General features: G+C 41.5%; 1 pseudogene; it reads right to left on the reverse strand.

The window, feature by feature from the left end:
• Positions 1–18151, reverse strand: part of LOC117527690 — a 595993-nt pseudogene that overhangs the window by 149993 nt on the left and 427849 nt on the right.

Consider the following 18151-nt stretch of genomic DNA (forward strand, 5'->3'; position numbering starts at 1 on the left):
TTAATAAAACATAAAAACCAGCTGGTGCCTGTGGAACCACATTGCGTCGCTTATGTGGAATAAATAAAACATAAAAACCAGCTGGTGCCTGTGGAACCACATCGCGTCGCTTATGTGGAATAAATAAAACATAAAAACCAGCTGGTGCCTGTGGAACCACATCGCGTCGCTTATGTGGAATAAATAAAACATAAAAACCAGCTGGTACCCGTGGATCCAGATCACGCCTCTTATGTGGAATAAATAAAACATAAAAACCAGCTGGTGCCTGTGAAACCACATCGCGCCACTTATGTGGAATAAATAAAACATAAAAACCAGCTGGTACCCGTGGAACCACATCACGCCGCTTATGTGGAATAAATAAAACATAAAAACCAGCTGGTACCCGTGGATCCAGATCACGCCTCTTATGTGGAATAAATAAAACATAAAAAAAAACAGCTGGTACCCGTGGAACCACATCACGCCGCTTATGTGGAATAAATAAAACATAAAAACCAGCTGGTACCTGTGGAACCAGATCATGCCTGTTATGTGGAATAAATAAAACATAAAAACCAGTTGGTGCCTGTGGAACCACATCGCGCCACTTATGTGGAATAAAAAAGAAAGAAAAAACATACCACCAACAGGATTCATATCTGCAATTTACTGATTGCCAGCCCGAAACTTTACCGATTGCCAGCCCAAAATTTTACCACTGAGCTACTGTCACTGGCCTGTAAATGGTGCGGGGAAAATGCCTGAAATCAACAAAGAGATGGACGTATTTAAAAAAATAAAACCACACACCATAAAAACACAGCACTTTAAATTGATTCCCTCTTATCAAGCGAGCAATACAAATATGATCCGTTTTTTTCCTCTATGGTTGACCCATGATCACAGACATACGAGGTCTGTTAGAAAAGTAACGGACCTTTTTATTTTTTGCATAAACCATATGGATTTGAAGCATGTGTGATTGCATCAGCCAAGCTTGAACCTTCGTGCGCATGCGTGAGTTTGTTCATGCCTGTCGGTTGCGTCATTTGCCTGTGAGCACGCTTTGAGTGAGCACTGGTCCCCCCTCGTCAGATTTTCATTGTGAGGAAAATCTCTGAATGGCTGGAGCAGCGCTGCATCAAATTTTTCCAGAAACTGTGAGAGACAGCCAGGTGGACACCATTCGGAAAGTTCAGATGGCTTTCGGTGAAGATCTTATGGGCATCACAGAGATTAAGGAGCATTACAACCGGATTAAAGATGGCCCACAGTGGCTGAGGGTGCGCTGCGCTCCGATCAACAGGCTGAAATGACCGGATCATTTCCAAACTGAATACTGTGTTGATCCGGGACATCGTCTGACCAGAGAAATGGCAGAAAAGGTGGACATCAGCACTTTTCCGGCACATTCCACTGTTAAAGGAGATTTTGTCATGAAAACAGGAGCGGAGCCACAGAGCCGCTAATGGCGTGGAACGAAAGCACCTCCATGTTGGTCTCACAGGACATGGTGTGACATGCTCAGCTCTTCGACAATTTCTCGGATACTCACTCGACTGAAAACCACCCAAAGCCGTCTGAATCTTCCGAATGGTGTAAGAGCTGGGCATGTCCCGTGAGACTTCCAACACGGAGGTGCTTTTTGTTCTGCGCCATTAGTGGCTCTGTCCTGATGCGCGAATTCCGCCGCACGTCTTTCATTACAAAATCTCCTGTAACAGTGTAATGTGGCGAAAAAGTGCTATGTCCACCTCTCTTGCCATTTCTCTGGTAGTCACACGATGTCCCAGATCAACACAGCCTTCACTTTGGAAATGATCTGGTCGTTTCAGCCTGTCGATGGCCGCTCAGAGCGCGGCATGCCCTCAGCCGCTGTGGGCCATCTTTAATCCGGTTGTAATGCCCCTTAATCTCTGTGATGCCCATAAGATCTTCACTGAAAGCCATCTGAATTTTCCGAATGGTTTCCACTTGGCTGTCTCTCACAGTTTCTGAAAAAATTTTGATGCAGCAAAGCGGCAGTTGCTCAGCCATTTTCCTGACAATGAAAATCTGCCGAGGGGGCTGGACCACTCCTCCCACAGTGTGCTTACAGGCGAATGACGCAACCGACAGGCGTGAAAAAACTCACACATGTGCATGAAGGTTCAAGCTTGGCTGATGCAATCACACGTGATTCAAATCCATATAGTTTTTGCAAAAAATAAAAAGGTCCGTTATTTTTCTAACAGACCTCGTACAGTCATGAAATGACATGAATGAGAAGCAGTTCGCTCTTCTCATGTCCACATCTCAGAATCAGAATCAAAATCAGAATTGCCTTTATTGTCATTGTAATTTGCATTGCAACAAGATTCGAGTGCAACTCCAAAAAGGTGCTTTCCGTGGTGCTGGCGCATGTCCACCCAGCCCGCACGCATGTTCTGCCCGACACGTGTGTCTTGTGGATGTTGCGCCTGAACTGACACCGCATCATATGGAACAGAGCTCACATGGGTGACGTCAAAGTCAGATTGCCCACTGCGTGTTCTGATCTGATGGTCCGTTTCAACCTGGGGGCAGCCTGTCAATGGGCTGTAGTGAGGGAGTGCACGTACGCTGCAGCCCACAGCATATATCGCCACAGCGATATATATTTTTATTTATGTCCATGTGATGACAGCAAACAGACACACACGTGTCACAGTGGGCATTTGTTAGTCCATGTCTGTCAAAACACAGTATGTGTTGTTCAGCTGGGATGTACAGAATGACAGATCTCCACAGCCGCTTCAGTGGGCGGCCACACCTCCTGTCAGTTTAGTGCACACACCAAAGCCACACTCGTGGGGAACTTAGACAAATTTCACTGCCAGGATGACAGTGATTGTCTGCAGACTGTTGTCATGCCAAGAGTGCGAATGGCCACAAAATTTTCTAAATGCCAAACGAGCAGTGTTAGATGTTTGTGCGTGTCAGCTGGAATTTGGCCAACACCTGCCACGAGAGGGATGGATGGGCTCGCACAGCGCACACTCTGTCTTTCAGCCGCTGGTGTGTGCAAATACTTGAAGCAACAGGTGCACGAGGTGTTCAAGACAGGGACGATTTTCCACGTTTTGCACACGATTCCTGCTTCATGCGCACTTCGACCAAACTTTGCACTATGTGTTAAGGGACCCTAAAGAAAACTGGCTGTAAAAATAATGAACTGTATGAACAACAATCCTTGTATTTAATTTGTCTAATTATTGTTACTATGAAAATGGAAAAAGTAGGTATAACAATGGCTCTAATTCCAAAGTGGTGTGACAGTATCAATGATAATGTAAATCTGATATATACCGTATATATTTGTTAAACCTTTTGAATTAAACCTTTTGAATTAGAGCTGCTATGCGTACAGCACTTTTTGATATTCCCTGCTGCATTTCTTTGCCTACTGTATTCTCTGTGTATATAGTTGAATGTGTATTGTTATAACATAACTTTGTTTTCGCAGCCTCTAACGACTGGGAGCAAGAGAACGTTTTGACTATTGTGATGTGGTGTTTAGTGTGAAGGAGTGTGGAAGACAGGACACTTCAGGCAGATGCAGAACAGCTGATACCTGCAACAGACGAACGAGATGTGCTGACCTGAAGTGTTCTTCCTTACAGCTGCACTTGACGTATGCGTTTATGTTATGGGAAGAAACTTGTCTTGCGTCATTACCCCCACCCTTAGGACAAGTTTCTTGTTTATGTGATGAGGGCGTCTCTTAATAAAAAGAGCGGAAAAGCAGGCCAGACTTTAGTGTAGCCTTGGTGTACAGCCTGGCCGCACTCCGCGCGTAATATTTGACTTCTGTCTCACTGGTGTTTCTTGACTCTGTTTGTCTTGTTAAAGGTTTTAAAAATGTTTGGAGGAGAAAATACCCAACAGTTGTATGAGGTTTTATGTTAGACAAGGTGAAGCTGCAATTTAAATTTTGTTGAATTTTATTCAATGACAATAAAAGGCATCTTATCTTATCTTATTTTAAAGCTGAAATTCTGTATTTTTCTACTTTATTGTGGTGGTGTTCAAGGAATCACTGTCCAAATGCTTATTGACCTGAATGTATGACACCAGATGTCCCATAAATATAAAATTTGTAGTAAACAACATCAAATCTGATTCTGAGGTCTGTATTAAACCATTGTTTCCTGTGCATGTTACTTTAAAAGTGAACAACACTGCTGCTTCCATCCCTTCTGGAATTGACATTACTATTGTGTCCGGTTGCCTGATTGTCTGATTGTCCACACTGTTTCTGGGAGTACAGTGTGGTTATGTCATGCAGAGCACACACTGGGGCATTAGACGCATTTCACAAAGCAAACAGAAGATTAGGTACAAGAAAAGAAAAGATAAGATAAACTTTATTGATCCCACAGTGGGGAAAATTACTTGTTGCAGCAGCAAGAGTCATACAACAGTAAAAAAAGGAAAATACATGAAAGAAAGGTGACTAAAGTATATTGCAGTGTTTGCTGGTGGGTGCATAAATGCTGATATGAACAGATTATGTGAAAAATAGAAGTAAGTATATATGAATATGTATAGATATGGTAAAAAGTTTTGCACAGGATAAATTGTGGTGAAGACGTAGTTAATAGTGCAAAATCAAGAGGTGGTTATGGTGCCAAAAACATTTTGAAGTATTATACAGTCTGACTGCAGTAGGGATAAATGACCTGCAGAGGTGTTCTGTTTTGCACATGCACATTCTTACATGTGAGGTATATGTCATAAAAGTAAAAAACAAGCCATTTATGGCTTATTGTTTGTTTGAGTGGGAGGATTTCTAAATGCATGGTCACATAAATGTGGGAGTTTGAAAATGTTTAATATGACACCCCAAACTTATGAACCTGTAACTGGCTGAAAAAAAAAAGGATTTCGTGCAATGTGATCCCTTTAAACTACATATACAGTTAGTTTTTTAGCTGGTTCAATGTCATAAGGTGATTCTTGTTATTTAAATTTAATCTGCCCACTGCAATCAGTGAAGACACCACTAAGGTTCTGTTGCTGTTAGATCTCAGTGCTGCATTTGATACAGTGGATCATCATATTCTACTTGATAGGCTGGAAAATCATTTTGGGATTACTGGGAGTGCCCTTGCATGGCTGACGTCATACTTGACCAGTCGTTCTCACTGTGTTTTGTACAGTAACACTACCTCTAACCTTAGTGACATGAAATTTGGGGTTCCACAGGGGTCTGTCTTAGGCCCCCTGCTTTTCTCCCTTTATATAGCACCCCTTGGGCACATATTGCGATGTTTTGGGATTACCTTTCACTGCTATGCAGATGATACTCAGTTATACACATCGATAACTGCTGGTAATCTCGTTCACATAAAATCCTTAGAAGATTGCCTTGCAGCAATGAGAAGTTGGATGTCTAGAAACTTCCTACTTTTAAACTGTGATAAGACTGAAATGACGGTTCTTGGTCCAGTGAGACATCGGCATCAATTTGACCAGTAACGCTCAGCCTCGCCTCGTATGTCATACATCACACTGACAAAGTGAGGAACCTTGGGGTAATTTTTGATCCTTCGTTGTCCTTTGGCCTCCACATTAGAAATATTACTAGGACTGCTTTCGTCCGCCTGCGAAATATAGTGAAGATTCGTCCCATCCTGTCTATGGCTGATGCTGAGACCCTGATCCATGCATTTATCTTTTCTAGATTGGACTACTGCAATGTTCTATTTTCTGGTTTACCGCAGTGTAGCATTAGAGGTCTCCATCCATCCATCCATTTTCTTCCACTTTATCCAGAGTCGGGTCGTGGGGGCAGACCCATTTGGCAGAACCATTTGGATCTCCAATTGGTTCAAAATGCTGCAGCCAGACTTTTGACACGAAGCAGAAAGTTCGACCACATTACACCCATTTTGATGTCTCTTCACTGGCTTCCTGTCCCAGTGAGATCAGATTTTAAGGTTCTGCTACTAACCTATAAAATTATTCATGGACTGGCACCTTCCTACCTAGCTCACCTAATTAAACCTTACGCACCGGCCCGGGCTTTACGTTCTCAGGGTGCAGGACTACTTTGTGTCCCTAAGGTGAATAAGAAGTCTGCGGGTCACAGAGCTTTCTCTTATCGTGCCTCTGTTCTGTGGAATGATCTCCCTGTGTCAATAAAACAGTCAGATTCTGTGGAGATTTTCAAGTGCAGACTTAAGACGCACTTATTTTCCCTTTCATATGGCTAGCATACTGGTACAGTTTAGTTTTATGCTTTTTACTCTTTTAATACATTTATTAGCAATTGGAGTGGGCCGCAGCCTCAACTTTACCTAAATTCTGGGTCTTTTAGTGAAGTTTAGGGCTAGTGGCTGGTGATCACCTTAGTATTTCTCTGTTTTTCTTGTTGTTTAATGCTGGCAAATTATACAGTATTTTTTGTCTTTCTGATGCCCGATTCTGTTTTTTCTCTCTGTTTAAGGTGCAGCTCCATCCAGAGATAGGAGTTGTATTTGTGTTGGCAATCCTCCTGTCCTGTGTGCCAATAGCATTTCTTGTATATTCGTCCGTGAATTGTTCTGTAATTTATGTTGGTAGCATGGCCCAAGCAGAGGGTCACCCCTTTGAGTCTGGTCTGTTTGAGGTTTCTTCCTCAGAGGGAGTTTTTCCTTACCACTGTTGCTCTGGGGGTTGGTAAGGTTAGACCTTACCTGTGTGAAGCGCTTTGAGGCAACTCTGTTGTGATTTGGCACTATATAAATGAAAATAAATTGAAAACTGAAATTGCAGGCTTTCATAATATCCTGTTGACAGACAAATAAGCAAGCAAAGATGCAGGTCAAATGGAAAAACCTTGAAACAGCTGTAACGTGGCTGTTTCAGAAAAAAAGTGCACTGTGATGTTGCACAAGCTGTATTCAGGCTTTTAGCTGCACTGTGCCCCCAAATGCCTTTTCATCTTAATGTGCTGACATGTTGTGACAAAAGTTTCTAGTGGCAAAAAAAAAAAAAAAAAAAAATCACCTCAGGCTACAAAAACCACAGACCAGATTGTGCACGCAGATACACAAACATACACAATCACCTACTCAACTCATTCTTTGTGCACACTCTGCCCGTCTCCTGCAGATGTATTCCACACAGATATGTGCTCCCTGTCCTACCTGAAGATAAAGATGAAGAGCATGAGCAGCATGCAGAAGGTCGCTACGTTGTCCATGGTTTTCATCAGCACCACCAGCTGCCGTCGCAGCGCCGGCATGAACCTCACCAGCTTAATGACCCTCAGCAGCCTGAACGTCCTCAGCACAGACAGCCCGCCGTCTGCCTGGCCGATGATCTCGCACACACTGGTCGTGACACAGAGAGGAACGTGCACGGATTTAATACAGACAGAAAGCTGGAAGTTGGTAGATGTGAATAAAATATGACAAAAATGTGGAAAGAAATGTGAGAAGAAGAGGTTCAAAAACAAGTAGGAATTGAGAAACAGAAAGGCAAACAAGACACAATGGATTGTATGCAAGGATCATTAATATCATTGATATAATAATCCTGTTTTAACCAGACCTAATTCATTTTTATTCTGCAGTAGTGGTGTGTAAAGTAGAGCTGGGAGATTATTCTGATTTTAATTTCAGTGATTAATTGCCAGAGTCCATTTCAGTGTCTAAACACTGTATCTCAATTACCAACTCATCATTTCAGTTTCCTATTAGTCCATTTCAAATGACCAAATACTTAATCCAGTTGCCAAGTACTCCATTCCGATTATAAAACACTCCATTTCAAAGACCAAATAGTCCATTTTGAATCAAAAAAGCTCAAGTTCAATTATAATGTAGTCAATTACAGTTACATGTAGTCACTTTCAATTACAATTTTAATGAAACCATCCATTTCAGTTATCTAATAGGGTATTTTCTAGGGGTGTCAGAAAAAAATTGATTCACGCCCGAATCGTGATTCTCATTTATTACGATTCTGAATCGATCCAAAATGTCCAAGAATTGATTTTTAAAAAGCATTTTTTAAAACATTTTTTTGCTTACTCGCTGCACATACTGTTTGTCAGGCAACGGCTTCCGTACTACAGCATCCCCGCGGGGGGGGGGTCCTGGCGTGCTTCAAACACTCGTGAGCTGCAGAGTTCAGTGGCTGCAGCTTAGCATGGCGGACGAAGAGCTAATTCAGCCAGCATCGTCTTTGCTGAAGGAAAATGTTTGGGCGCATTTTGGATTTTATTATTTGCTGCGTAAGAAGGAGCTTGACAGGACTTATGCAGTGTGCAAAATCTGCAAAGTGAAAGTCAAGTACTTCGGAAACACTTCAAATCCGCAAGCTCACATGCTACACCATCACCCGGAGCTAAAAGAGGGGAGCAGCGGTATCTGTCGACTACTGACCAGCGCTTCGCTAAACTGCCAGCAAACTCCGAACGAGCAAAGCAGATAATTAAAATTTACATCTAGAATCACTTGATTAACCTTGTAAAGCTGCATTTTCTTAAACATAAACATTTTTTAAATAATATAACTATTTCTCAGAGCTCTTTGAATCGAAAATCGATTCTGAATCGAATGGTCACCCCAAGAATCAGAATCAAATTAAATCGTAAGTTGTTGTATGATTCACATCCCTAGTATTTTCAAAGAGAAAATACCCCATTTCAATTATCTAATAATCAATTTCAATAACAAAATGCACAATTTTGGTTACCCAATAGGCCATTTCAGTTTCCAAATAATCCAATCTAATAGTCTAATTCAACACCCAAATACACCATTTCAATCAGGAGATAGTCCATTTCAGTAACTGAATAGTCTATTTCAATCACCCATTTGTCAATTTCAATCACCAAAAACACCACTTCAAGTACCTAATCCTCCATTTCAATGACCAAATACACCATTTCAATTAGAAAATACTCTATTTCAATTATCTAATAATCAATTTAAATAACAAAATGCTCAATTTTGTTTACCTAATAGGCCATTTCAATTACCAAGTACCAATTATTTAAATTACAAACCAGTCAATTTCAATTATCCAATTGTCCATACTCAATTTCATTTACAAATTAGTTAATTTCAAGAAACTTAACCATACCCTGGTGTGTCTCCCGTCCCTGTACTGACATCAACATTTGGCGTCCTTGAATAAGAATGATATATATATATATATATATATATATATATATATATATATATATATATATATATATATATATATATATATTCTGCTTTACTGCCCGTTTTACTGCTTTACTGCCTGTTTGGTATAAAAGATTCTCTTTCAAGTCAAATTTGAAGCTCCATCATGCCATGGTTTCTCGGGCTTTGGAGACTTGACGAAGAAACTCTGACCTCAGCATCCCAGACTGTATTTTAGTCATTTATTTCATTTGACGATTTAAAGAAAACTCCACTTTGAATTAACAATCCCAACAATAAGGACCACTCTGTAGATGACCTACCTGATGATGACAATTATGCCATCAAAAATGTTGTATGGATTCCTCAGGTATTCAAAGAAGCCGAAAGCAGTCAACTTAAGGATCATCTCCAGGGTGAACATGCTGGTGAAGACGATGTTACAAATCTCCAGAACATTGGTCAACTCTTCGGGCTGATTCAAGAGGCCGTAGAGAGAGAAAAAGCAACACAAGAACAAAGTTATAAATAGAAGAACAGAGTGGTGCAAAGAATGAGAAGCACTGCAAACAGTCAACGTCAAAGAGAAGTGATTGGCAGGTACAAAGAAAAGTTTGATATTAAAGTGCCTCTTTGCAATTGTGGCCGCAGCAACAAAGCCACTGCAAAGGAAGCAGTTGTGCATGAATCACAATTCTCCGCCTGTGCTGAAAAGGTTGTCACTCAAACCGTCAGTCACCCGCGTAAACAAAGTTAATGTACAACTAAGACAACAGTTAGAGTGGGGTAGATTTAACTAGGGAATAACACATTTGTGCACAGACACACACACATAGAGTGTGCCCTATTTAAGCACTAGCTGTTAAAATGAAACAGGAATGCGTTCTCAATCACTGGCTAAATAGGTTGTTATAAAGAACTGGCAAAAGAAGACAAAATCTGGATATAAAAATCACACACATACAACCCCTGGCAAAAATTATGGAATCACTGGCCTCGGAGGATGTTCATTCAGTTGTTTAATATTGTAGAAAAAAAGCAGATCACAGACATGACACAAAACTAAAGTCATTTCAAATGGCAACTCTCTGGCTTTAAGAAACACTATAAGAAATCAGGAAAAAAAATTGTGGCAGTCAGTAACGGTTATTTTTTTAGACCAAGCAGAGGGAAAAAAAATATGGACTCACTCAATTCTGAGGGAAAAATTATGGAATCATGAAAAACAAAAGAACGCTCCAACACATCACTAATATTTTGTTGCACCACCTCTGGCTTTTATAACAGCTTGCAGTCTCTGAGGCATGGACTTAATGAGTGACAAACAGTACTCTTCATCAATCTGGCTCCAACTTTCTCTGATTGCTGTTGCCAGATCAGCTCTGCAGGTTGGAGCCTTGTCATGGACCATTTTCTTCAACTTCCACCAAAGATTTTCAATTGGATTAAGATCTGGACTATTTGCAGGTCATGACATTGACCCTATGTGTCTTTTTGCAAGGAATGTTTTCACAGTTTTTGCTCTATGGCAAGATGCATTATCATCTTGAAAAATGATTTCATCATCCCCAAACATCCTTTCAATTGATGGGATAAGAAAAGTGTCCAAAATATCAACATAAACTTGTGCATTTATTGATGATGTAATGACAGCCATCTCCCCAGTGCCTTTACCTGACATGCAGCCCCATATCATCACTGACTGTGGAAATTTACATGTTGTCTTCAGTCAGTTCCAGCATCATCACCATGCCCAATGCAGATTCGAGATTCAGCACTGAATATGACTTTCATCCAGTCATCCACAGTCCACGATTGCTTTTCCTTAGCCCATTGTAACCTTTTTTTTTTTTCTGTTTAGGTGTTAATGATGGCTTTCGTTTAGCTTTTCTGTATGTAAATCCCATTTCCTTTAGGCGGTTTCTTACAGCTTGGTCACAGACGTTGACTCCAGTTTCCTCCAGTTTCCTCCAATTTGTTCCTCATTTGTTTTGTTGTGCATTTTCGATTTTTAAGACATATTGCTTTAAGTTTTCTGTCTTGACGCTTTGATGTCTTCCTTGGTCTACCAGTATGTTTGCCTTTAACAACCTTCCCATGTTGTTTGTATTTGGTCCAGAGTTTACACACAGCTGACTGTGAACAACCAACATCTTTTGCAACATTGCGTGATGATTTACCGTCTTTTAAGAGTTTGATAATCCTCTACTTTGTTTCAATTGACATCTCTCGTGTTGGATCCATGATTCATGTCAGTCCACTTGGTGCAACAGCTCTCCAAGATGTGATCACTCCTTTTTAGATGCAGACTAATGAACAGATCTGATTTGATGCAGGTGTTAGTTTTGGGGATGAAAATTTACAGGGTGATTCCATAATTTATTCCTCAGAATTGAGTGAGTCCATATTTTTTTCCCTCTGCTTGGTCTAAAAATGTAACCGTTACTGACTGACACAATTTTTTTTTCTTGATTTCTTATAGTGTTTCTTAAAACCAGAAAGCTGCCATTTGAAATGACTTTAGTTTTGTGTCATGTCTGTGATATGCTTTTTTTCTACAAAATTAAACAACTGAATGAACATCCTCCGAGGCTGGTGATTCCATAATTATTGCCAGGGGTTGTACTTAAGTCAATCGTGGGTTTATTTCTCTATGAATGACTGCCTGTGTGCACACACTTGCTTTTTATGATTTGATTTGCAAGTGCAAAGGCTCATGCATGTGACTTAGAGGAAGCACACAATATGGATCAGATGCTTTCTGTGGTACCCCCTGTGAATTTTAGCTTCAAAGCCAGCAGAGAAAATGCAGAGAGCCTTGCCAAAGCTAGCAAACCATGTCAGGGGAAAAAAAAAAACAACCCACAATCTCACCCCTCTCCTCCCTTAATCCGCTTTTTTCTCACAATCTATCTCCAGCCAAATACTCCCCGTTACGTTTTTACTTTCTCTTCGTCAGTATCATTATCAGGTAGGCCCATCTCTTCCTGATCAATAACCACTTGTCGATCAGTGTAGGTGAGAAGGAGAGACAGTAAACATGGCTGGAGGAGAAAGAGGATAGAGCAGAGGGGCTCATCAGACCAGTCACTCCCAAACTCCATAATGTCAGTGCCCATTTTGAACCTATATCTTAAATCAATTTTAATCAAAACGTAAGTACAAGGGTGGTGTCCCATTGCTGGGTTTTGGCCCCAGTTTGTCTTCCAATTCCAAAACTGAGGAAAACAGGCCCAATTTATTCAAATACCAGGAAAAATTCATATTTTTTACATGCATAGATACTGTCATTCATGTTACTACTATTGTATGATTCCTTACAAACAAGTGTAAGGGCCCCTTCACACATAGCACAAATAAGTAGGAATCAGGGAGAATCACGGCGAAACAGCCCGCATGAAAACATCGAACCGACATCGGGAAGGACACACAGTCGGGCATGTGTGAACGATCGCTCGTGCACAAAACCATCGCAGTGGGAACACAGTGTGAGCAGCTGGAGGATGTGTAACCACATCGGCAGTTGCTGTGGGAAAAAAAAATTCCACCCACGGGATTCGAACCTGCAATTTACAGAAGCTCTGATTGCCAACCAGAAACTTTACAAACCTATAAAAGTTGCATAAAATTCCTGAAATCAACTAGGAGATAAAGGTATGAAAAAAAAAAAAAAAAATACAACCACACACCATAAAAAACATAAAAAAACAAAACAAAATACAAGCCATATGTTCTTCTGTAGATGACCCATGGTCTGTGACAGGGGTAGGCAACCTGTTCCAGAAAGAGCCATGAGGGTGCAGGTTTTCTTTGCAGCCACTGACTCCACCAGGTGATTTTACTGATTAATATCACTTTGAGCAGATGGAATCAGTTAATCAGTGAAATCACCTGGTGGAGTCAGTGGCTGCAAAGAAAACCTGCACCCTCATGGCTCTTTCTGGAACAGGTTGCCTACCCCTGTCACAGACCATGGGTCATCTACAGCAGTCCATATCTGCTGGCCTGGCGTGTCCAGCCATCCCTGCACGCGTGACCGGCCCGACACATCTGTCTTGTGGACGGTATGCCACAGGACAGACACCACGTCATGTGGAACAGAGCTCACGTGGGTGATGTGACATTCAGATCGCCTGCTGTGTGTTATGACCTGACTGTCCATTTCACCTGGGACAGCCTGTCAATGTGCACACTGTGCGCTTTCTGCAGTCTGTTGCAACAGCGATATATGTTTTTATGTATGTCCATGTGAGGACAGCAAGCAGACACACGCATGTCACAGTGGACAGTTGTAAGTTCATGTCTGTCCAAACACAGTATGTCTTCCCCAGCTGGGATGTCCAGAACCAGAGATCTCAACAGCTGGTGCTGTCAGTGGACACGCCGCCTGTCAGATCAGTGCACACACCATGTCACTCTTTGTTATGTGATCATTATTTTTTAGTTATTTTGAATAGTTTAGTTATGCATTGTGTGTTGTGTGAAGTGCCTTGGGGGGACGCTGTTGTGAGATGGCGCTATATAAATTAATAAATTGAAATTGAGTTGTTTGTTATGTAATTGTGTATGTAGGCAGTGTAGTGCTTATTAATATACCTGCCCGGGTTGTGGTCTCTGTGTTTGTAATGTGACACGTCGTGTGCACTGAGCCGTCTTTTGTGTCTCTGGTCAGCAGCTGGGAGGCGCCTCACCGCGCATGTAATCGTGTCTGTACATACAGTAGTGTGCCTTCCCCAAATCAGGGGGAGGCACACTTGCATAAAATGGTTACATATACAGTAGTGTTCAGAATAATAGTAGTGCTATGTGACTAAAAAGATTAATCCAGGTTTTGAGTATATTTCTTATTGTTACATGGGAAACAAGGTACCAGTAGATTCAGTAGATTCTCACAAATCCAACAAGACCAAGCATTCATGATATGCACACTCTTAAGCTATGAAATTGAGCTATTAGTAAAAAAAAAAGTAGAAAAGGGGGTGTTCACAATAATAGTAGTGTGGCATTCAGTCAGTGATTTTGTCAATTTTGTGGAACAAACAGGTGTGAATCAGGTGTCCCCTATGTAAGGATGAAACCAGCACCTGTTGAACATGTTTTTCTTTTTGAAAGCCTGAGGAAAATGGGACATTCAAGACATTGCTCAGAAGAACAGCGTAGTTTGATTAAAAAGTTGATTGGAGAGGGGAAAACTTATACGCAGGTGCAAAAAATTATAGGCTGTTCATCTACAATGATCTCCAATGCTTTAAAATGGACAAAAAAAACAAAACAAAAAAAAAACAGGGACGTGTGGAAGGAAATGGAAATCAACCATCAAAATGGATAGAAGAATAACCAGAATGGCAAAAGCTCACCCATTGATCAGCTCCAGGATGATCGAAGACAGTCTGGAGTTACCTGTAAGTGCTGTGACAGTTAGAAGATGTGTGAAGCTAATTTATTATCAAGAATCCCCCGCAAAGTCCCTCTGTTAAATAAAAGACATGCAGAAGAGATTACAATTTTCCAAAGAACACATCAACCGGCCTAAAAAGAAATGGAGGAATATTTTGTGGACTGATGAGAGTAAAATTGTTCTTTTTGGGTCCAAGGGCCACAGACAGTTTGTGAGACGACCCCCAAACTCTGAATTCAAGCCACAGTTCACAGTGAAGACAGTGAAGCTTGGTGGTGCAAGTATCATGATATGGGCATGTTTCTCCTACTATGGTGTTGGGCCTATATATCGCATACCAGGTATCATGGATCAGTTTCGATATGTCAGAATACTTGAAGAGGTCATGTTGCCATATGCTGAAGAGAACGTGCCCTTGAAATGGGTGTTTCAACAAGACAATGACTCCAAGCACACTAGTAAATGAGCAAAATCTTGGTTCCAAACCAACAACATTAATGCCTCACAGATGTGAAGAAATCATGAAAAACTGTGGTTATACAACTAAATACTAGTTTAGTGATTCACAGGATTGCTAAAAAAACAGTTTGAACATAACAGTTTTGAGTTTGTAGTGTCAACAGCAGATGCTACTATTATTGTGAACACCCCCTTTTCTACTTTTTTTTACTAATAGCCCAATTTCATAGCCTTAAGAGTGTGCATATCATGAATGCTTGGTCTTGTTGGATTTGTGAGAATCTACTGAATCTACTGGTACCTTGTTTCCCATGTAACAATAAGAAATATATTCAAAACCTGGATTAATCTTTTTAGTCACATAGCACTACTATTATTCTGAGCACTACTGTACATGTAACCATTTTATGCAAGTGTGCCTCCCCCTGATTTGGGGGGAGCGGGGGCACACGTGCACATATGGGACATACATGCAATACATGTGTGTTTCTGTTTTGCAACGCAACACTTGTGGGGGCAGTCAGGCAAATTTCACTCCCAGCTCAAAAGTGATCGTCTGCTGACTGTGTGTCACCAGGAATTTGGCTGACACCTGCCGCGAGAGGGATTGAATGGGCTCTCACAGGGGACACTGTGTTTCAGCCGCTGGTGTGAACGAATATATATATACGAGGTCTGTTAGCTGATGGATTTGAATCACGTGTGCTTGCACCAGCCAACCTTGAACCTTCATGCGCATGCGTGAATTTTTCACGCCTGTTGATTGCGTCATTTTCTGGTAAGCAGCCTTTGTGTGAGGACATGTGTAGTGCGCTCAGCGGATTTTCATTGTAAGGAAAAAGACGGAACGACTGGAGCAGTGCCTCATCAAATTTTGCTAGAACCTGGGCGACAGACAGGTGGAAACCATTCGAAAGATTCAGAGTGTTTTCGGTGACGATGCTTTGGGCATCCCACAGATTAAGGAGCAGTACAACCGGCTTAAAGACGTCCGCACAACAGTGGAGAGCGAGCCACGCTCCGGTCAGCCATCAACATGCAGAAATGACCAGATCATTTCCAAAGTGAACGCTGTGGTGATGTGGGACCGTCATGTTACTATCCGAAAATTGCAGAAGAGGTGGACATCAGCACTTTTTCGGTACATTCCACTGTGACAGAAGATTTGGCTATGAAAAGAGTGGTGGTGAAATTCATGCTGCTGCTGACGGTGGAGCAAAACCGCCTCCATGTTGAAGTCTCACAGGACATGCTGTGACATGCCCACCTCTTCCACAATTTCTCGGATAGTCACACGGCTAAAAAGTCACCGAAAGCCGTCTGAATCATCCAAATAGTTTCCACCTGGCTGTCACCCAGTTTCTAGCAAAATTTGATGAGGCGCTGCTCCAGTCGTTCCGTCTTTTTCCTTGCAATGAAAATCCACCGAGTGCACTACACGTCCTCACACAAAGGCTGCTTACCAGCAAATGATGCAATCGACAGGGCTGAAAAAACTTCACGCATGCGCACAAAGGTTCAAGGTTGGCTGATGCAAGCACACGTGATTCAAATCCATCAGGTTTTTGCAAAAAATAAAAAGGTCCAATACTTTTCTAACAGACCTCGTATATATATATATATATATATATATATATATATATATATATATTCATTTTCCATACCCACTTACTCCAATTATAGGTCACAGTGGGGGGTGGGAGCCTATCTCAGCAGTCATAGGGTGGGAGATGGGACAGGACACCAGTCTATCACAGGCACACTTTCACTCACACCTATGGTCAATTTTAAAGTTCCCAATCCACCTAACCTGCATGTATTTGAATGTAGGAGGAAGGCAGAGCACCCGAAGACCCGAAGAGAACCCACACAAACACAGGGAGAACATGCAACCTCCCCACAGAAAGGCCCAGGTGGGAAATTATCCCAAAACCTTCTTGCTGTGAGGCAACAGTGCTAACCACTAAGCCACCGTGCCACCTAACATGAAAAATAATAAACTTATGCTACATTTACACCCGACTGAGACCCATATAAAACCTACAAGACCATGACATTTTGTGAACTCTCATATATTACAAGTTTGATCTGTTATTTGTGTTTACACCAAGCATGCATTGCAACTGAATTGTGCGAGTGAAATGTATGTTAATATCCTCAATCAGTGATGCAACCCCATGCAGAGTGAATTGAGAGTCTAATACAACCAATAGGATCAGGTTTGGAGTGGGTCAGGACCTGTGAGCATTATCGAGGCTGATTATGAGACCCATGTACGGTGGGCCAATAAAATGTTACTACTTTTTTAATTCGTACACTTACAGAGTGTACTACAACAACCCACAGACCACTGAGGCCCTGAAGACCAACATCTGTCAGGAAGTTCGGAGAATCCCTCTTGAGATGTGTAGCAATGTTATCACAAACTTCAATGTGCGTGTTGCAGCTGTAATCCAAAGAAGAGGAGCGTGGATTGAACATGTCATCAATTATTGAACTGTGTGGAAAACAAGAGACAAAGTGGGAAACCTTTGGTATCAAATGTTAATTTGATGCTTCTGTTACAAGTCTGTAAATAAAATTTTCGAATAAGTTCTCATTTCAAAAACTTGTGTACAATCAAAAAGTGATAACCTTTTATTGGCCCACCCTGTATTTTCACCGGTTGCACAACTGCTGCAAGTGCTTTAAACACTTCAATACACTCGTGCACCTGTTGGAGACAGATGGCGACCAGGAGGGATCTTTGTTCCGACCATAGAGACCCCACTGTGACCAGCCTGCAACCCCAGTGAGAGCCAGTGAGAGTGATGGCGATCAGAGGCTATTTTCCGATCGCACATAGGATGTGGACTCGGTGTAAACGGGGTGTTAATTAAAAGTAAATAATTTCAGGTAATGTTAAAGTTTACTAGTAAGTCCCTTCGGCTGCTCCCTTGTTTACACTCAGGGGACCCAAGCGGGACCTGCATGTTGATTTGGCACATTTTTTACGCTGGATGCCCTTCCTGACACAACTCATTACATGGAGAAATGTGTCAGGGGTGGAGTTTGAACCTGTCAACTTTACACACTGAAATCAAGTGCACCACAACTGCTGCACACGTTTAAACTTGACTAAAAATTGAAAATCAAAGATATTTTCATATATTCTTTTATTTTTAAGGTG

This window comes from Thalassophryne amazonica, chromosome 16 (genome assembly GCF_902500255.1).
Source record: "Thalassophryne amazonica chromosome 16, fThaAma1.1, whole genome shotgun sequence".
Lineage (NCBI taxonomy): Eukaryota > Metazoa > Chordata > Actinopteri > Batrachoidiformes > Batrachoididae > Thalassophryne > Thalassophryne amazonica.